Source organism: Primulina eburnea, chromosome 17 (genome assembly GCF_022965805.1).
Source record: "Primulina eburnea isolate SZY01 chromosome 17, ASM2296580v1, whole genome shotgun sequence".
NCBI lineage: Eukaryota > Viridiplantae > Streptophyta > Magnoliopsida > Lamiales > Gesneriaceae > Primulina > Primulina eburnea.
The window spans coordinates 13,786,936-13,795,328 of NC_133117.1; the positions used below are offsets into that span (position 1 = coordinate 13,786,936).

The 8,393-nt window shown below is 43.3% G+C and overlaps 1 non-coding gene across 1 annotated transcript; it reads left to right on the forward strand.

The window, feature by feature from the left end:
- The first annotated feature begins 7,734 nt into the window (after window positions 1–7,734).
- On the forward strand, window positions 7,735–7,840 carry LOC140818877 (small nucleolar RNA R71). The gene has a single exon (XR_012115108.1). It is a non-coding gene; the product is annotated as a small nucleolar RNA R71 (small nucleolar RNA).
- The last annotated feature ends 553 nt before the right edge of the window (window positions 7,841–8,393 follow it).

Below are 8,393 nucleotides of genomic sequence, written 5' to 3' on the forward strand. Positions count from 1 at the left end.
GATTAATGCAATAAAACACGTAAAAACGACACATATCAACCCCCTCATACTAACATTTTGCTCGCCCTCGAGTAAAATAGGTTAAAGCACGAGATACTAAACAAACTCAACAACCACAAAATTACTCAAACAAGAAATAACTAACACAAGTAAATGTCAATGGTGAGTTAACAACGTTTATGTTCATGCCTCAGTTTACTTTCCCACTATCAATCATAATCAAGTCAAATCGCAACCGAATACTCATTCTCATCTACACATAAATCTCGACACTAATTTGAATGTGTGTGTGTGTCATGATGGGTCCAGTCATTCGTACTTCAAATAGATCAATTATCAAATAATGCGAGTCACTCAATTAACACTTCAATACAAGTCTCACTAGCATGCATCCCTGTGTCCATTTATCACTAGCCATTAATTGAACTTTATTCAACTTTTAAGTGCAAATAAGGGTGTCGAAAACAAGGAAAATAAGCTCAAGTGGCTGAAAGTTGGGAGTACACCGATCATTTTCATTGTGCAATCGTCAAGACTTTTCGTCTGACTTTCCTCGTCTCCTTACATCTCCAACTTTTAGCCTAGGAATAGAATTTCATTCCTTTTATTTCGGCTCCCCCTCACCTTACATCTCCTTCTTTCTTCTCTTCTTCTTTTTTTTTTTTAAATGCACAATTTTCACACATGTACTCCCTAGGCTAAGAATATAATCCTTTGGATTACAGCTGGTTAGGAGTGACATTTTAATTCAGTGCATTAGAAAGGAGGTAAATGTAAAGATCAAGGCAAAACAAATTTTCTCATTCGAGGTCCCAATTAGCGACTTATTTTCACGGGTTTACATGCTAAATCAACTCATAAATGGTGCCTTTCAAGTTAACCACACAAAACTTTCAAATTTCACCATTATTCCTACAAAATTCTAGTCCCCACACATATGTGCTCAAAAAGTTCAAATTTGTACCAAAATTCATGCTTTAACAATCAAGAGTACCATTCACGAAGTGGCCCAATCAATACTTTTGTAAACTATCAATTCAACATCATCATTGACTCATAAACTATGTCTTCTCACCATAAACGACACCAAACAAAAGAAATGCAACGAAACTAGACCAATTAACTAAACAACCAAAACAATCTACCCCCCCTCATACTAGAGTTGTGCAATGCCCTCAGTGCACAAAACGAAACAAACACTAAAAACCAAAAAACTCGTGAATGCAAATGCAACGACAGAATAAGCAAAAAAGATAAAAAGAAAGGGGAAACAGTAAACTCCCCTGATCAAGCGTCCTCGTCATCATACTCCGGCGGTGGCACTCCTGCGGCCTCCTCATGCTGAGAATAATCATACTGGAACTGGAATGGGGGAGGAGGTAGTGGAGTCGGTGGAATGGTCGACGGGTCAACGCTCCCGTGCACAAGCAAAGAGCGCATCATGGAGTCAATGTGCGATAAATGCTCCGTGACGTAAGAGTTGAACTGACTCTGATGCGCTTGGAAGGCGAGATTTTCATCCATCTTATCATTCTGAGTTCGCCTGCGGGGTTGTGGTGGGAGGCGTTGTGGAACGGCAGTGCTTGATCCACCGGCATCCTCCGCCCGAGGGGGAAAGTCCGCTCGTCGTTTTGTCCTTTTGCGCTGTTCATCCTCCCGACAAATTGGCTTCATCGGTTGAAGCCACTCCTCGTCGTCCCTGAAATGCACCCCAGCCCGTGCACACAATTCGGAAATGATGCTCGGGAAGAAGAGACCTATGTGGCTGTTGTGGGTGCTCAGTGTGATTTGCGAGTTGATAAGTTTGCCCACATCGATGGCGTAACCTCGGTGCAACGAAAAAAGTAACACCGCACGCTCCTTTTGCACCTCGCTTTTGTGCGAGACTGGCATCATCCGTCGGGCCACAAACAGATACCACAAGGCAATATCAGCTCTCAAGTACTTCTCATCAAAACAGCTCGGCGAGCCACCCAATGGCTTCCACATCGCGCCCGGGTGGCACAGAGTCTCGATAATCAGGTTGTAGTCAGGATTAACCATCAATGCCTGGAAAATAGAGTCATCTACCTCGGTCGATTCCAAAAGGGCGTTAATCGTGGCCGAGTGGAACGGCACAAGCTTGCCCCTAACAAAGGCCCTATCATCAGTTCGTTCAACGGCGTTGGCGTAGAATTCCCTAACCACCGACACCACAGCCGCCTTAGGTTGCTTGCCAAATTTATCCCATCCCCTTCTTCCCAAGTCCACAAGAGGTGGCATGTATCGATCCTCAAAAGTACGACGAAATCTCCTCTCGGTAATGGGGTTTCGGTGCATTTTCGCATGGTCATATCTAGCACGAGCCTCCATACTAAGAAAACGTGCCCTATCAAATGAGGATGAAGAGGAGGAGCTAGGATTACCTCTTTGCTTTTTGGGAGCCATTGTGTTGGACAAGTTGGATCTTTGAATTGGAGAATGGTGTTCTTGCTTCCCAAGGGAGATTGTGCCTTGCCGCCGGAAAATTGAGTGAAGATGGTGGTGCCTGCACAAGAAAATCAAAAAGGGAAAAATATGAGAGGAGTTAGGGATTTGGGGGTGAATTTGGGGGTGAATATTTCGTGCAGAATGAGGAAAGGGGAAGGGGTTCCGCGCTTTTAAAAGCAGTCGCACTCGAGCGGTAGAAAACTACCGCTCGAGCGCGAACCTCTCTGGAATTTATTTTCCAGAGTTAAGTGCTCGCGCTCGGGCGGTAGAAAACTACCGCCCGAGCGCCAACCTCTCGGGAAAATTTTGTTCACGAGGTAGACGTTCGCGCTCGGGCGGTATAAAATTACCGCTCGAGCGCGAACCCCTCTGTTTTTTTTCTTTAAAATTTTTTTGTTATTTTTGTTTTTGTTTTTTGTTTTTATAAAAAAAAACAAGAATAAAATAAAACAAAAACAAGAGAAATAACTAAATTGACACGAAAGAAAATCTAAATCAAATGCGAGAGAAGGGGGAGAAAATAGTTCTCAATTTATAGTCGAGAGTTTGACTGTCGGTCTGTCTCAGTTCGGCATGTCTTGGAACCGGGTGATTCCAAGTTGTGGCTCAATTATGCCACCCATGTAGTGCTTCAGGCGATGGGCATTGACCGTAAATTTCCCATCCTTCCCATCTTTCACTTCTACAGCTCCCGATGGATAAACCTTTGGGATCACGAATGGACCAGACCATCGCGACTTCAATTTTCCGGGAAATAGTCGCAACCGGGAGTTGTAGAGTAGGACACTTTCACCTTCTTTGAACTCTCTCTCGATGATCCGCTTGTCATGGGCCTTCTTCGTCTTTTCCTTGTAGGTTAGTGCGAGATCATATGCCAGATTCCGGAATTCCTCCAACTGATCTAGTTGAAGTAAACGTCGTTCACCTGCATCAGTAAAGTTAAAGTTTAGTGCTTTTGTTGCCCAATATGCCCGATGCTCTAACTCTACAGGTAAGTGACATGCTTTACCAAACAATAATCTATACGGTGTCGTGCCTATTGGTGTTTTGAAAGCAGTCCTATACGCCCAAAGAGCATCATCTAATCTCACCGACCAATCCTTCCTACTGACACCTACCACCTTCTCCAAAATTCGCTTTATCTCTCGGTTAGACACCTCAACTTGCCCACTCGTCTGAGGATGATAAGGGGTAGAGATTTTATGTGTGACACCATATTTGCTCAAAAGTTTTTCAAAGAGTTTGTTGCAAAAATGCGTGCCACCATCACTAATGATTGCTCGTGGTGTTCCAAATCGGTTAAAAATGTTTTTCTTTAAAAATTTTAGGACCACTTGAGCGTCATTAGTGGCATACGCTTCCGCCTCTACCCACTTAGACACATAATCAACCGCCACCAAGATGTATTTTTTCGTGAAAGAGCTGGGGAACGGTCCCATGAAGTCTATTCCCCACACATCAAAAACCTCACATTCAATGATATTATTTAACGGCATTTCATGACGGTTAGAGATGTTACTTGACCGCTGGTATTTATCACAGTGTAGCACATAAGAACGAGCATCTTTGAAAAGAGTTGGCCAATAAAAGCCACATTCAAGTACCTTGGATGCCGTCCTTGTTGGTCCAAAATGACCACCTACCTCACGGTCATGGCAATGGTTGAGGATTTGCCCAAACTCTTCCTCTGCGACACATCTCCGAATCATGGCATCTGCACAAATTCTGAACAAGAAAGGTTCCTCCCAAAAATAATACTTCACGTCCGAAAAGAATTTCTTTCTTTGGTGAAATGTTAAATTTGGGGGGGGGGGGGGGGGGGGGTGAGCCTGTAACAAGAAAATTTGCAAAATGTGCATACCATGGACAATTCTTCACCTCAAATAACTGCTCATCTGGAAACCAATCATTAATCGCATCATTCACACAATCATCACTGATAAATTCCAATCTAGACAAATGATCCGCAACCACATTCTCAACACCCTTCTTATCTTTTATTTCTACATCAAATTCTTGCAGTAATAAAATCTACAGAAGTAAGCGTAGCTTTGCATCTTTCTTGGCAAGTAAATACTTAAGGGCAAAGTGATCAGTAAACACAGTTACTTTCGACAAAACAAGGTATGAGTGGAACTTGTCAAGTGCATACACTACTGCAAGTAACTCTTTTTCAGTGGTGGCATAATTTAATTGTGCTTCATCTAGAGTCCTACTTGCATAGTATATATTGTGAAATACCTTGTTTAGTCTTTGGCCGAGGACAGCACCAACCGCAGTATCACTGGCATCGCACATGACCTCGAAAGCTAGATCCCAATCCGGTGCCACCAAGACAGGAGCCGTCACCAAGCGCTCCTTCAACTTCTCGTATGCCTGCAAACAATCCGAATTAAAATCAAAAGGTGCATCTTTCATGAGTAAAGAAGATAGAGGTTTTGCAATTTTAGAAAAATCTTTGATAAAACGCCGGTAGAAGCCGGCGTGGCCTAGAAAACTTCTAACTCCCTTTATGGACGCCGGAGGTGGTAAGTTCTTGATAACTTCAACTTTCGCCTTGTCCACCTCTATTCCGTGCCCCGAAATCTTGTGCCCTAGGACAATTCCCTCTTGTACCATGAAGTGGCATTTTTCCCAATTAAGTACCAAATTCGTCTCCTCGCATCTCCTCAACACCACCTTCAAATTCTGCAAACAATCATCAAAAGAAGAGCCAAATATCGAGAAGTCATCCATGAAAATTTCAAGAAACGTTTCTATCATGTCGTGAAATATAGCAGTCATGCATCGCTGAAAAGTGGTCGGCGCATTACACAAACCAAATGGCATTCGTCTAAAAGCAAAAGTGCCGTAAGGACAAGTGAAAGTGGTCTTCTCTTGGTCCTCTGGCGCAATCATAATTTGGTTGTACCCTGAATACCCATCCAAAAAGCAATAAAATTCATGACCCGCTAACCTTTCAAGCATTTGATCGATAAAGGGAAGGGGAAAGTGATCTTTACGGGTGGCATCATTTAATTTCCTATAATCAATGCACACACGCCATCCCGTAACAGTCCTAGTGGGTATTAATTCGTTATTCTCATTTGTAATCACAGTAATCCCACCCTTTTTTGGCACACACTGAACAGGACTTACCCATGCACTATCAGATATACGATAGATAATACCTGCATCGAGAAGCTTAATTGTTTCAGCCTTTACTACCTCTTGCATCTTTGGATTCAATCTTCGCTGAGGTTGCACATGAGGTGAGTATTTCTCTTCCATCAAAATCTTGTGCATGCAGACTGATGGATTAATCCCTTTGATATCCGCCACCTTCCACGCAAATGCACCCTTGTGTGCTTTCAATACCTCCAACAGTTTGTCCTCCATCACATCTGTCAAAGCAGCAGAAATAATGACAGGTAAAGTGTTATTCTCACCTAAGTATACGTACTTGAGATGTGGAGGCAACAGCTTCAGCTCAAGTGTTGGTGGATCCTCGATGCTTGACCTTTGAGGGGTCAAATACCTCCGTTCTCCTAGATCCTCCAGTCGCATCCTCATTGGCTTTCTCCATGGATGATTGGTATTAAAGTGTGCCACTATTTCAGCTCTTTCTTCATCCAACTCCTCCTCTGCCAATTCAGTATTTATAGTGGCCTCCAAAGGGTCCCTAAGAGCATCCTGCACATAGTGAGACGCAAGAGAGTCAAAAGCATCAATTTTAAAACAACTATCAGAATGCAGTGTGTGCTCAAGTGCATGAAAAACATCAAAAGTAATCTCATCCTCACCCACTCTCAGTTTCAACTTCCCCTCTTGCACATCAATCAATGCCTTGCCAGTGGCAAGGAACGGTCTACCCAAAATCAGAGGCATCTCCGCATCCTCCTCCATGTCAAGCACCACGAAGTCCGCAGGGAAAATGAATTTGTCCACTTTCACTAGCACATCCTCAATCACTCCACGGGGGTACTTGACAAATCTGTCAGCCAGTTGCAAGGACATCCTCGTCGGCTTAGGCTCTCCCAACCCGAGTTTCCTAAACACAGACAATGGCATAAGATTAATACTTGCACCAAGATCACATAACTCTTTATGAAAAACAACATCACCAATCATGCAAGGAATAGAGAAACTCCCTGGGTCTTTCAGTTTCGGTGGGATTTTGTTTTGCACTAAGGCAGAGCAGCTTTCAGTCAAATTTACCGTCATGTGATCCTCCAACTTCCTCTTGTTTGCTAAGATGTCCTTAAGAAATTTAGCATAACTAGGCATTTGCATCAACGCATCGGCAAAAGGAATATTGATATGCAATTTTTTAAATACCTCAAGAAATTTACCGAATTGTGCATCTAGTTTTGCTTTTTTCAATGCTGCAGGGAAAGGTGGAGGGATAACAATCTTAGCCTGCGTAGTGTGTGCCGGTGTAGGGTTAGATGACTTACCTTTTGATGTCGCATCTTGTTCATCCGGCACTTGGCTTTTCTCTTTTTCTCTAGGCTCCAAAACTTTTCCGCTCTTCAACTCAATGGCCTTCACTTGCTCTTTTGGATTAGTCTCGGTATTACATGGCAAGGTGCCCGGCTCTCTACTTCTATCATCTTTGCCAACTGTCCAATTTGATTCTCGAGCCCCTTTATTGATGCATCTTGGTTTTGGAGTCGAGTTTCAGTGGATGAAATAAACTTAGACATCATTTGTTCCAAGTTGGACTTTTCTTCTCTAGGAGGATCGGATCTATACATCGGTTGTTTTCCATATTGTTGTCCTCCTTGCGGTCTATTCTGACTGTTTTGACCGCCCCACGAGAAGTTGGGATGTTGCCTCCACCCAGGATTGTATGTGTTCGAATAAGGGTCATTCCTTGGGCGGTTTTGGACTCCCACTTGATTCACCGGTGCCTCATTTTGCACATAGAAGGGATTTCCATCTTGACAGTCTTTCACCTAGTGCTCTCCTCCACACTTTTCACAGAATATCTCTTGAAGACGCATAGTCGTGCCACCCACATTCAAGCCGTCTATTTTCCTGTTTAAAGCATCAAGTTGTGCAGTAATAGCAGAAAAATGAGTTACCTGGTGAACTCCTGCACTTCTCCGCTGGTTGTTCCTGTCAGATTGAGGATGATAGCTGCTAGCAGCCATTTCCTCTAACAATTCATATCCTTCCTCCACGGTCTTTCTCAACAGGTTTCCACAAGCAGCCGCATCTATCATAGTACGGTTAGGAGTAATCAAACCATAATAAAATGTTTGAACGACTAACCCAAGTGGTAACTCGTGATGTGGGCATCTTCGTAGTAGATCCTTGAAACGCTCTCATGCCTCATATAGAGATTCCTGATCGAATTGAGCAAATGTTGTAATGTCTGCCCGCAACTTCATGGTTTTTGATGGAGGAAAGTATTTGATAAGAAACGCTTTCGCCATGTCTTCCCATGTGGTGATTGAACCTACAGGCAAACAATTCAACCATGCTTTAGCTTTATCACGTAAAGAGAAAGGAAATAAACGCAACCTAACAGCATCATCAGAAACTCCATTGAATTTAAAAGTATCGCAAATCCCAAGAAAATCCGCGATGTGCGTGTTTGGGTCATCTGCTGCAGTTCCTCCGAATTGGACTGTGTTCTGAATCATCTGGATTATAGTTGGCTTGATTTCAAAGTGATTTGCCCGCACAATAGGCCTCACAATGCTAGGGCGTGCACCATCCAAATAAGGCTGGGCATACTCTAACATTGGTATGCGGCGTGGCATCTCAAGATGTCTCTCTTCACGGCGCTCCTCCTCATGCTCTTGCTCGTGCCTCTCCATTAGTTCCTTCAGTCTTTGCTGCTGTCTTCTCCTGCGAAAAGTTCTTTCAATTTCAGGGTCGAACTCAAGCTCCACGTCAAGTGACTTTGGCATGCACTAGACAAGATACCTGGAATA